Raw genomic sequence first — 14,569 nt, forward strand, 5'->3', positions numbered from 1 at the left:
GACACAAAATAGTACTTTGGTTCTAAAAAATAAATTGACATTAGTAAATATTTCATAATTGTTATATAACGTGAATAATAACACGTTTTAGTGAAAATTAAGGTAATTAAGTCTGTTAATGGGTTGGACAATTGAAATTGTGTCAGTTTAGAGTTATCTAGCCACGACAATAGTTTTGCTACCTTTATATTTTCCCATTGAAAAAGTTAAGAATGAGATGTTCTTGAGTGAAAAAAAATACAATACGGTGCAACAGTATCCTTATAGTAAGAGCATTTTTATTTAGACTTGCTTTGCATTTTATTGAAAGGTGTGTCACTTCAATATAGCGTGATATGGATTGGCCGCTTGAATATGCATGAATTTATTATTAACGTTTTCAATCAGCCTTAATGTTTGTGCCTGTGCAAAGTAGCACGTTCTCAAATCCGACTGAATTTGTCTTTCTAATACAACACAAGGTGTGTTGTCGTTCTCATATGCACATGATATTTGTCACTGGACGTTAAACCCAATTCGTCAGCATCATTCAATTGGTTCTTTTCTTCTATTACCTCAATTATTTAGCAATGCATCACTCTCTACTGCCCATATCTATTATTCTATATTCTGCTTCTCCATCCAGATTCTGGTGTATACCACGAGGGTCCGGATTGGGGGTGTTTTTTTATTTCTGTATTCTTAAAATTATTATGTTACTTTTCTCTACATTTTATTTATCTTACTTATTATTCTTTCTCTATTCTTTATTTTTTAAAATCCCAATATATTTTACTTACTGATGTTTAGTTACATTACGACGTTTACCTCTGATTTATATACTGGTTAGCAATGTTGATGACAAATTAGTGTCATTCATGACAATTAAACAGAATCCACATGATATATGCGACCATTCTTGGATGAAATCAATATTACTTTAATATTACACTTTTTGAAACCATTTTTATCAATTTTCAATTTCCACTGTCTAAATTGTTCATTGTTCATGTGTTGTTTCCGTATATTATATGTTTCATTGCTCATGTATTGTTTCCGTATATTTTAGCCGCTCGTCGTGAGCCTACCCATTTGATCCGATAACATATAGCAATAAAATTATACTTTTATTGCCATTCATAACTCTTAACAGACCAATTAACAGACCGGGTTTTATACATCCGACCCACTAACAGACCAGCTTTTAAATAAAGATTGATTTATGTCACCAAAATAAAGATTTTCGTGTAGATTTTTCACACAATGATATCAATATGGTTAACAAACATAATGCCTGTCTTTTTTCGATGTTCAAAATTCTGCATGCAAGTAAATTCAACCAACGTGTCATTTTGTGTACATTTTGTGTTTGTGAAATGTGTATAAATTTATTGATGAGTACCCGCCTTTTCATTTATAGATCGTACATCGAAGCTAGAAAAATAATAATTACACCACTGGATTCAGTACATTGAATTGTTTTGTTAGACATAAATAATTTTTATGATAAAAATATATTTAAAAAGTTATACAATGAAATATGGTGAACTTTTAATGATTTTCTCGATAACACCTGATTAACAGACTTTAGCCAACCCGATTAACAGACCAACCGACGATATAGCCGCATACTCAATATAGATTAACCGACCAATCTCTCGGTTAGCCGAGTGTCGGCCGTGAATTTTAAAGATGCGGCTCATTCATCGCCAAAAATAAGTTCTTCTATAATAATCATGTTTATCATGTTTATTGAACTAAGGCTATGCTAGAACTATTTATTTATACTCGATGTATATAAATTGGAGCGAATACGCGAAACGTTATTTCAATACTTTTTTTTTGGAATGAAAAAAATAGTATGCACAAATGTCTTTCATTTTTTTCCAAACTCTAGTTTTCAAGAGTGAGAAGTTATCTTTAACAGGGAACACAATTCTAGTGTCATTGAGTGTTGATATGACATCTTGCATATAAATTTGTTGATTTACTTTGATAATTGATAAAGTTTTAATGTAAATATATTTTGTTAGCTTTCAAACTTTTTTTATCGAGGGAATTCGAAGTGTAGCCATTCGAACAGAAATATTGTCAGTCTTTTAGGTTTCTTTTTTTTAGCAGATGACTTTATGATAGCTGAGCATCATTTTATAAGGGCATTAGCTCTCAAAGTCATGTTCATCGATTTGACTCAAATTCGAATATTAGATTTATAATATAAAAAAAAACATATAAAATATTTATCCAATTCATAAAAAAGTAAAAATTAAGCATTTCAGAAGGCATGCGATTGATAATATATAGCTTCGTATCGTGTGTATTTTAGTCCAGGCGCCATCTAAATAACTTTCGAGATGACTAATAAAACAACCGACGGTCAGATAACACGATATAAACATAAATATAACTAGATATATGGACCTAATGCAAATGGATATTTCTATGTCAGTATGATTTCAATTTTGAGGTTAAACTGATGTACATTTTCGATTTTACCTGTATTAGAATGATTTTTAGGTGATCGAATCAGACAAATCAAATGGTTCACCTCTGTTTCACTTTCAATGAATGCTGTCATTATTTTACTTATATATCCTAACAATCATTTATCATGTATAATCCATCTGTTGCTAAGGGGTTAAATTGAAGTTCACTTGAATACGAATTCAATGAGGTCTTATTATTCTCTTGCAAGTGAATAATTCATCAACGATATTTTTTTTAGCTTATTTTGACAAAATATAAGCATACTGACTGATAAAAGCGAATTGTATTTCAGTTTAATAAATGATAGAACAAAAGTTTTTATGTATCTCGTAGCTTGTGTCCCCTGAACAATACACTATCATTATATATATAGGTATAACAACAGTTATGGCTATTTACAAATATTGCTTTAGATATTCCAAATGATATTTGGTGGTAGTGTAAAGTATGTTATCATGATCCTAATAAGAAGACACAAGCAGTTACATTTTTTAAATAGAAGAAATGTCAGTTATCTATGCATTTAAATGGTGTCACTATTTCTAACCTTTATTTCGATTTGTTTGAATTCTTTTACCTGTTAAAATAGGTAATTTTATACACAATAGATTTAGGTATAAGGAAGTGGTATTCAAAATGAAAGAAACTCGTTATCGTTTAAATTCAAATGAAACTTTACTATTGTAGCAACGTTGTCACTTCCTGTTAGAATATTTAATTTTTATTAAAAAAAGACACATGGTTTGCATGCGTCACGGTACAAGGAACTTATACCAAACACATATTTTACAAAATAATTTCACATTTTTCAATAACAGTCACGTGATCTTTGTTTATTTATTTTCGTTGGGTGCATCAATATTGGTGATTGATGCGCTTAGTTTTGGTACTTTCTATTTTCCTTTTTCGTTGGGTACTTGAATGTTGGTGATTGATGCGTTGAATTTTGGTACTTCCTATTTTCCTTTTTCGTTGGTAACTTGAATGTTGGTGATTGATGCGTTGAATTTTGGTACTTGCTCTTTTCCTTTTTTCGTTTGGTACCTGGATGTTTGTGATTGATGCGTTGAATTTTGGTACTTCCTCTTTTCTTTTTCGTGTGAAGACTTTGATAAACAACAGTTATACTTCCAAATAAATGTAAAATTTAAACTCTACATGATTTAAAAAATATTCGACAATTATTTTTCTTAGGGGTTGGTGTTCCTCATTAAACAAAAAAGTATGATAAATTTAATATATTGATGTCTTTCTCTTCTGTTTTTACTAATACAAAGCTCACTAATCTAAATATTCAAGCATAAATAAAATAAAAAAACGTATGAATTCGAAAATTGCTTGATATCATAATTTTATCTTTTATCATAATTATAAATTATTATTATAAATGACAAAGTTTTCTTCATTAACGCTTCATGGCTAGATCCAAACATTTCCAGAAAATGTCATTTCATTTAAGGTGTCTGTTTTACGAATGTGGTCATTGGCATCCAGTGACACCATTTGTAATACACATTGCGGTATTTCTGATTTTGTAATACTCTCCAAGCTTATAACAATTATTTTTGCTTGCAACCCAATAAAATGTTCAATTCCAACAGTAGCTTCATAGCTTGCCCATTCATTGTTCACAAACTCATTTGAAATAATTAAGATCATCTTTTTGCATTTTGAAATGGAATTACTTATGGCAAGTCTATTTTGACCAGGTCGTACATCCCCATCACCTCTATCTGACAAAAGAAGTTTATAATTTCGTCTATCTTCGAGAAATGAACGCAAAGCTCCATATACCCATTTATAGTCGCCTTCGCAATAAGCTACATATGCATCATATTCAAGTGCGCGGGTAGGTTAATGCGGTTTCAAATAATTTTTTACAATTTTTGGTGATTGCATCGAAATCTCATCTATTACGTCATTTTCGAAACTATACGAATTTTGATTGGCTAAATCGGACGTTGGGAGAATTTGCTATAGAGTGGTGATTTTTTGGCTTCACCGAGGTCAAAGATTTATCAACTTGTTGTTTTTCGACAACGGCATTGCGACATTAACAATATCTTCATACATGATCATTGTTCCCTTGAACACTTACAGTTTTAAGTAAGAAAATCGCCAAAAACTAAGATTCATCAACGTCAATGTTTAGCTTGTCACGTCACAGTCATATTATCAGCTGTTGAGCACCTTGTCACAGAAGTCGGCACATGGAAATCACAATGGAAAGGTGGATTTAGCATACATTTTGAGGTAAATACGTTGTAAATTGTAACTCTTTATCACCGGTACCCATTTCTTCTTATTGAATTTGTTGAAGTGAATCAAAACATTTATAATTCGTCATTTATTTGGATAACCGACGACGAAAACCGTTGACCTATGAATCAATCAACGAATCAATAAAGTTAGCTAAATGGAAACAATGCTCGGAGAAAGATTGTTTTAATATTAGTTTTATTAGACTTGATTTTTCCCAAGCTAACTGTTACATAATAATTACAACCCCCCCCCCCCCCCTTAATTCCCCCTTGGTTTAGTGTATGCAATAAATTAAAACTATTCATTTTTACTTTGGTAGTAAATTAAGGGGTGCACCCCCTATATTATCATACCCAGTCTACCTATCCTTAAGCTTAGTCATTTTTTGTTTATACTTTTATACACCACCTACGCAAATGAACAGTGTTGGTGTTTTTACATTTTAAACAGAGAATGACATTGTTTCAATTCAGAATTATTTTTTTTCATTGTGATTTAAGCATAAATTTTATTAAAATAAAACATGGATTTGTTTCACAAATAGTATTTATATATCCATTGTCATTTCTAAGTTTATAAAAAATACCAGAATTTATAAATGCATGTTCAAACAAATAAAATGTACTATTATTAAAGTTATATTTCAGTTATCAGGCTACTGAGATTTTACAAAATGAGAGAATTTGCTCATCTCAGTTAATATATTATCCAATTTAATTTTTAGTAATAGACATGAAAATTTTAAATTGATCACCACTTTCATTCAATTGACATAAAGACTATTGATTACTTGTAGGATTTGCTAATCCAAATAAGTGACTTTAAAAGGTGTCAATCTACATTGATGTAAATATTTCAATATCATACAGATTAAATACCTAACAGTTTTTTTTTAAGTATCTCCTTTATTGCCTATTTCCTACATGTTTAACAAAAAACTTTTGGTGTGTTTATTGCTTTAAAGTTTTGACTATGCAATTTTATATTTGTCTTTTGCAGAATTTGTATTCACTGTTTTTTTTTACTGCATCCAAGTGAGTTGACATGTAGGAAGTCTGCATTTTGATGTAAGCATTCAAATATTATATTATTGTTACTGACACTTTAATATTTTTTAGTCACATGAAGTGATATGAAAGCTATTTTAAGATTAATTGCTTATGAGTTTAGATTACTCTGTCTATTAAATTTATGTGTTAAGAAAGTAAACAAGCATGGCAATTATTTTATTACAAACATGTAAGTTTACTATTAGTTTTACCAACCACTGCTGATACTAAGGGCTATAGCTATTAAGCTTACTAAAATTTGATTATATTGAAGTTCTCTTTTTGTATCAGAATAAGAATATAAATAAGATAATTGTTATGTTCAAAATATTAATAACAGGGCACATTAAGAACATGTAAATCAAGTTCAATGATTGAAGTAATAGATATTATGCATATATATAGCAATGGGGCTTATAAATTAATTATATTTTTTTGCAGGATTTTAAGATGAATGAGAAACAATGGCTACTTCCAATACAATAGCACAATTGATAAAATGAATAAGACACAAGGACTGCACTTTTCATTCTAAGGAAGATCAACAAATGATACCCAAACAAGGATATTATTTTCATATCAGATTCCTGTACATGAGATATAAAGAGAAAATTCATTTTCCTGAAAAGACAACTCTTTACTTATACATATGTGTGACAAAATTAATGGAATCAAGACTGTTTTAACTGTGCTAAAAGGAATACAAATTAGAAGTTAATTGACTGTATTAAAAAAAAGTGAGAAAAAATTTACTGTATGAAAAAGCAGGTTCAGGAAAAGGAAATATATTGAAATGAATGAATAACTAACTGCAATGGTTCTGGAACATGTGTTAGTTCATGATCAAACAAAGGAACAATTTATAAGAAAGTGGAATACATATGTGATATTGTGTCCTAATTATGATCACTGAGGAGAGGATGTTTCACAGAACTTTTACTTTATAAATGTGTCACTGTGTACAAATTGAGACTTCATTCAGTGGATAAATTATATTTAGCTGTGTTCCATGGAATATTAAAATCAAAATCATTAATAGTGTTTATTAATAATAATGTGAAACAAAAGCAAAAGTGTTAGGAATGATGAAATGTTTTCACATACAAATTGGCATATAGATTCATCAATAGGAACACCCATTCCCTAATTTCAATGATTGTGAAACATGTTTTATAACAAAAACAAAAAAAATCTATGTTATTTGGTTATGATGGTAAGTTGTGACACATTGAAAAACATACCACATGAAGTAAAATAAGTCATGTTAGCTGCATTTAATACACAATTTCAAATCAATCAATCAGTGAATGTATATTTTAAATTACTTGGGTTAAATGAAAAACTTTAAGGTTTTCAGACACTGATCATATATATATATATTCCCTTACAAAAACATTCACACCCCCTTTTCAGAAAGTACCAAATAATGCTTATTGAGGAGCAATTATCAATATTAATTCAATTATCTAATTACATGAAGCTTTAACTGATGATAAATATTATAATAACTTTTCTTATTCAGTTCAACATGATTTAAACTGATGTCTGCTAGTTTTATGCTGTTTTATCCTTAAAAATAAACACCTCATTGATGGTTAGCATTGCAATTATAAAAGATAATATATTATATTGATATTAATAAAATATAGATAATCAAAACAGTTGTCCAAGTTCATGATTTTTCTAATTTATACAGATTTAGGCCACAGATTCATTAATTGGGATCTGAACTGGGGGGTGAGGGGGTTGTCAATTAGTTGCTATGAGAATTTTTCTCTATTATTTTTATTCAAATAGCATCTTTTCTTTACCCTGCAAAATTATTATTATATATTCTTTAAATAAACTTTACACCCTATATATACCTATATTTCTGTTTCCTGTACCTTAAAAAGAGATTACAGCTAATTTCCTAAAGCATGTAGAGCAAGACTTAGGTTACCTTGCTTGCTTTGTTTGTATATTGTACAATAATAATTTAGATAACATCCAATTGAATTTCACTATAATATGTACAGGTTTAAGTTTGCCTATATTTATTGTTAATAGAAGATGACTATCTTAAGTGCTTTAAGCTTTAAGCCTGGGTAAATATTTATACAAACAAGACAAGCAAGTCAACCAAAGTTTTACTCTACAAGCTGTAGGAAATTAGCTGTAAAAGAAAATATTCTGCAAATTTATAAGTTACAGAGATAATGGTACATATATACATACATAGAATAAATACATATTTTGGAGTTTTAAGTATGCTTGAATGAGACACAGAATATTCATTGAATGTGTACATGGTGTATAAAGGGTATGTGTGAAAAAAATGTTGCAGGATTTAAAATATAATTAAATTTCCATTAGCTCTTGCACTATCATATTTGGTATAAATTGATTTAATAGTCCCATACTTACTGACCATGGCACCATAAGTTTTTTTGTTATGAAATCATCATCTATTTTTCTTAAAGTATTTTTTATATCGCACATTTTCTCTAAATTTTGAAACTGATATTACTTGAAAAACAAACAGTATTATTTATTTACTAACATGAAACAAACCGGGATGCGGTATTCAGTACGTAGGTGAAACTGGGCGATATTTATCTAAACGCACGCAAGAACACCTGTATCGTTTTAAAAGACCCAATAAATTCAAAAGTATCATTTATCAACATCTTAAGAAGCACAGTCATCCTATTAAATATTTAACAGTTCAACCTTTAGAAGTAGTAAATAAGCAGCCTGGTGAATCTCATTCCAAGTTTGTACGATCACGAAAAATAAATGAATTAAATTGGATTAAAAAATTACAGACAGTCTACCCTCTCGGTCTCTACATTGGCTAGAGGTATAGGGGGAGGGTTGAGATCTCATAAACATGTTTAACCCCGCCGCAATTTTGCGCCTGTCCCAAGTCAGGAGCCTCTGGCCTTTGTTAGTCTTGTATGATTTTAAATTTTAGTTTCTTGTGTATAATTCGGAGTTTAGTATGACGTCCATTATCACTGTACTATTATGCATATTTTAGGGGCCAGCTGAAGGACACCTACGGGTGCGGGAATTCTCGCTACATTGAAGACCCATTGGTTGCCTTCGGCTGTTGTTTGCTATATGGTCGGGTGGTTGTCGCTTTGACATATTCACCATTTCCTTTCTCAATTTTATGTGGTAATTAAATTTATTGAGAGAGAGAAAAAGCAGGACATTGAATATATATTTCAAGCTGTCATTTATATATGGTGTGATTGCCACTATGACCAACGACTGAATAATGTACAGTGTATGGGTCTGTATGATTTATGAAGAATGAGCAAGATTCATGATTTTATTGTACACTCTAAAAGTTTACACTGTTACAAGTGGCAAAACCCAAACATGAGAGGCACCTCACCTGACAAAATAGAATGCAAAGAGCTATCTGATTGATTGAATGGTGTTTAACGACACTTCCCACACTGTTGTGCGAATACACGGAGGTCATGTTTTATTGGTAGATAAAGCTACAGTGTCCGTAGAAAAATTCAATACATAATTTTTTTGCCAAAAAATACCAAACAGAAAGAAAAGGGGCTTCATACCCCAAGCCGATGTGTAATTATAATCATTCTGATCTATTCTCCGAATAAAATATATATATTTAAATAGTTTGTTTCCTTTATTAAATATTTGGTTACGGAGAAGATGCAACAAAAAGTACATTTAAATAAAGATCAGCAATAATTTCCCGATGACTGAAATTTTTATTTCTGTTTACAGAATTACTTCCCTTTGAAAGTCACTTGTGCGTTTGTAAACAATGTCGGACACAAAAAATTGTGAAACACGTTAACTTTGACTCAAAAGTGCTAGCGTGTAGAAATGATGAATTTTTGGGTCAAGTTAACGTACAGAAAGCTGAATATTAATATTTTTCGAAAACTGCTACTCGGTTCATGTTGTTAATACCGTTTAAGTGTTAGACGTTGTAATATCTGAAGGTCAAAGTATTTTTGGCACAATTCAGTCGAAAATCTCCGTTTATGTATTTAATCTTTTTATTCAAAGGAGGCGAGTAGCACTTTTCTAATACTTTGGTATATAAGCTATCTACAGATAACAATATTTAGAAAAACAAGATTGTCTACACGCTAGCACTTTTGAGTTTACTGTTTTCACGTTTATAAATAGATTTTGAGTGTCACGTGATAACCACGTGATAATTTGAGAATGTTATTTTTGAAAACGAAAATTTATATTGTCAACTTACTAGCAAAACTAAAAAATATAACAAATTACACTATAAATGAGTCAAAAAGTCTTTTTATTTAAAGTCGAAATTTAAGTATCATTTTTTCATTTTTTCGAAAATACAGCATTAACATACCCGCGTGCTTCTTCTTTTGACTTCAGGAAAAGTGGATTGGCCATTCCGATAAATAAACAAAAGTATTGAAGGTGCAATTTGTAACGATATCCAACTAGAATGAATAAAAGAAGCACACCGAATAAAGTTGCAGAAAAAATAACCCATATTGTCGTTATACATCGTATTCTCCTAATTCGCAAGTGATTGTAAACTGCATTAGTTGTTGTAATATTTCCATCGTTTTCGACACACGAATAACTACCATTGCTGTCAAGTTTCACCTTAGTAGTTAATAACCATTCTCCAAAATCTAACGAAACGCAAGTACAAACAAGAGGATTTCCTTCTAATAAAACTGTCATTGTTCTATTTGATTTTTCAAATAGCACTTCAATCGCGTCAGTTTCTGTAGTTGTCAAATATGCTATTTTGTTGTTTCTGATGTTCAGGAAAGTAAGACGGTTCAAGTCTTCTAGACTTAAGGGAATATTTTTGAAAAAATTTCCTTCAAGAATCAAACATTGTAAACGATCTAATTGACTTTTAAATGTTGAAGTTCTAAATTGGTCTTCAAATGCATTCATTGAAAAGTCTAAATACTGCAAACGTTTGAGTCCATGAAGGAATTTACTGTGATGATCAAATTTCAGGCCAATACTTAGTGACGAACTTTGCATTATCAACCGTTCCAAATTGACGGCAGATTGTAGAAGGTTTGGATTTAAAAGACCACATTTGAAATGTGAAATATTAAGTATTACCACGTTCTGAAGTCCATGCACTGTGTAATTGCAGTCGTCAAGTGATGTGTATGCAAAGTTAATGATTTTCAATCGTTTGATGCCCTTGAAAGTTATACTGTTTATGCGATTATCATGGCCGATTATTAATGAGGCATTTAGAAATTCGAGTGAAGAAGGGAGGTTGAGAGACAAATTTGCTTGGGTATCAAATATAAATCTGTGATCCCGAGGTCGTCTACCATCACTCTTTTGTTCTGGAAAACTATAAAAAGATTTACTAGTTATCAAAGAAATGTCTATTCTCTTAATATTAATAAAGACATTAAAATATAAGGTAATAAGATCCTGGTGGTAATCTAACTCATTGTGACTTAAATCTAGATCCTCAAGACAGTTTCTGTATTTCATTTTCTGGAAGGCCTTTTAGAGATAATTGTTTTAAGCATATGTTACCGATATATGCAAATAGATCCGCCGAAATTACGTATTCACCGTAATTTTTGAAATTTTGGCTCAAATCCAATTCAACCATTTGTCGATTTTCAAACACGTGCAAAGCTTGTAGTGTATTTGATAGTTTCAGGAATCTATTATATGAAATAATAAGACTGGACAGTAATTCTAAAGGTGCAAAAGTATTGATTTCTATCGCTCGTAACTTGCCAATGATACGTAAATACTTTAATGGCGTCCTGATAAATGAATCAAATGTATAGTTATGTATAACACCATGTTCATATTCACAGTGAAAATAATGAAGATTTTTCATGGCAGAAAATATCTCCGCGAATGATCCATTTGACGGTCCACCATAAGTAAACACCTTTGTTAAATGTAAAACATCCGACCACGCCTCTCTCGGATGCGTTGACAACAAGTCATGTGATATATGAAGTACGTGTAGGTCATCTAGTGATGCAAATATATTCCCTTGAAAGGTTTTCATTGGATTATCGAATAAATTGAGTTCGGTTAAATGTGTCAATTGTTCAAAAGCTGATTTATCTATTGCACTTATGTTGCAGCTGCTCATATCCAGAGATCTAAGCTGTGTATATCTAGTAAACGTTTCCTTAACTAGACTGTTAAAGTTATTTTCCATCAGAAGTAAATCTGTTGTATTTCTTGGACATTCTGCCGGTATGAATGTTACATTCCTTGAACTACAGTCACATCTTATGTCATTCACACGTATTGTAATATCACAATGTCTAGAATAAGCAAACGAAAGAATACATTTAACACAAAGAAAGAATAAACGTTGTGTTAACAGCATTTTTCAAATCAATTGTAAATCTTTAACTTTTTATATCCCTGTTTTCGAGTACATGACCACATAATTAAGCAATATTCTCCTTTCGTCAAACTTTTAAATATCCAAATTTATATAAAGCATTTTAAAATCGGAAATTTTGAAATAGAAATTCCCACTACCTGATTCATCTTTCGTCGCTTAATTTAACATGTCACGTGACACAGTGCAATACCCTACTTCCTGACACAATTATTCCTATTCATGTTATAATAACGTCGGTTTCTTTGACATATTTAAAAGTAAATACAGTATCATTAAACGAATTTTTAAAGAAATCACTCACACAGTGCAACACCCCTCTACCTGACCAAATTATTCTTATTATAACGTCGGTTTCTTAAACATATTTAAAATTAATTTTACATATAATAAAACGGAATTTAAAAAAAATATATCACATGGTGCATTCAACATTGAATTTATATATGTATATGTGTGTAAGCCTAACTATCAAGAAAAGTTAGGAATTCACCAACATTCCAACTGACTTCATTTTCAGAAAACGACATCTGTAACAAACATAAACTTTTAGCTACTTCTTTACAAGCAGAACCAAACACAATGAAAGTCCCAACTATGTACTGGCTTCCGAAGCTGCACAAAAAACCTTACAAATATAGATTTATTTCATCTTCCCGCCATTGTTCAACTACTAAATTGTCTGTTTTACTTACTAGTGTGATGATTTTGTATCTGTGGTTAAATTGTTTACATTGATTACAGTTCGGCAGAAGCCTTATTTTATGCATTGTGTATATACTTTAATAAAACATAGAAAAGAGTAAGATGTTTCGCGGGTAAACTTTGGGTCAGGTTCAATGTAAAGGGGTGTTCCTTAGGAAACTCAGATACGAGTATCGAGACACTTTGGTAGAATACCCCTCCTTCAAGAATGGTACAGCTCCCATTTGGGTATATAAGCTGAAGAGAATCTTAGCTCAGGGTCGATTGTCATAAAGTCTTCAGAGACATAAGACCACGGTACGGTGATATTCGAGATCGCTCGCTCGTATATATTTAAATATTATTACTAAGAGTAATAAAGAACAGGTCGGTGCCTGTTATAAATACGGATTTGTATATTTACAAGCGGAACCGTATTGTACCGTATAGGACAAGTGTGAGTCTGTGTGACCACCTTGTAAAGTACATAATTGTACAAGAGGAACAAAGACAAGTGTGTAAACTTGTAGGGTACATTATTGTACCAGGAGGACAAGTTTGTTCCTGACCCAAGGACAAATTTGTAAGAGTACAAATTTGTACCAGTTGTGTATATAGATACTTTAAGTAGAATAATTTATAGATAGTTTATTAAAGATTGCAAAGAGCAGTTGTACATATTTTGGTTCATTGACGTATATATTTGAATAAAGATTATTTGTTATATGTTTTGTAAATAGAGCAATTTTGGATCCAGTATCAAACTGGTAACGTACTCATTCTAAATTGAAATAGACACGCTTACCCTGTGTACACGTTACATAATTTGGTGGCTAGCGTTGGGATCCAAATTGTTCATTTTTAAATCCATAGTTAAAGATTATATATCCAAATTTGATCATCTTATAAACTTATATCCAAACTATCTTGTAAGAATTTACTGTTCACTTTTGCACAGATCGTTTTTGTTCAAACTGTTCACTTTTGCACAGATCAAAATTGTCCTGTTAATGTTTTAAATTTCCCACGGTTTATTTACATTTATAGGGATTAACGATCGATGGTGATACAGGCAATTTTGTGATTGACATTTATTACATTGTACATTTATGACATTGTGTTGACATTATTATATTGTGTATGCATGGTTAAACCGCAAATTAAAGTACAAACATGTCTTTTGATGATACAATCGACGAGTACACAAAACAAATATATGATATGGAAGAAGGAACAACTTATAGAAATAGTTTTGTTTCGTCAACACCCAAAGATCAAGGTGTTCGTCAAAAATATAATATTGTATCAAGAAATGATTCGGGTCTGGGATCAAGAGGGTCCTCATTGTCAAGAAAGGGAGATAATGAAAAAGTTGATTTACCAACATTCAACAACCCGAATACGCACAAAACTGTAAAATTTTCCCAAATTGATTTGAGGGAAGGGAATACTTTGCCTTTAACCATAGACAATAGTTACATTAGGGAAATAGACGAAACTGACAAATCAAAGTACCGACATACTGGTAACACAGATAATTCTGGTGTGAAAATTAAACCATGTCAATATGATGGTAGCACATCATGGACGGACTATTTGTCCCATTTTGAAATGTGTGCACTTGTAAATAATTGGTCGGAAAATAGAAAAGGGTTATACTTAGCGGTATCGTTAAAGGGACAAGCACAGGCTGTACTTGGAGATTTACCAAGTGAGAAAAGACAAAACTTTA

The 14,569-nt window shown here is 31.1% G+C and overlaps 1 long non-coding RNA gene across 1 annotated transcript; it reads left to right on the forward strand.

Moving 5' to 3' along the window:
* The first annotated feature begins 4,311 nt into the window (after nucleotides 1–4,311).
* LOC139501424 (uncharacterized) lies at nucleotides 4,312–7,641 on the forward strand. The gene is made up of 2 exons (XR_011658561.1): nucleotides 4,312–5,795; nucleotides 6,219–7,641. It is a non-coding gene; the product is annotated as an uncharacterized lncRNA (long non-coding RNA).
* The last annotated feature ends 6,928 nt before the right edge of the window (nucleotides 7,642–14,569 follow it).

Source organism: Mytilus edulis, chromosome 13 (assembly GCF_963676685.1).
Source record: "Mytilus edulis chromosome 13, xbMytEdul2.2, whole genome shotgun sequence".
NCBI lineage: Eukaryota > Metazoa > Mollusca > Bivalvia > Mytilida > Mytilidae > Mytilus > Mytilus edulis.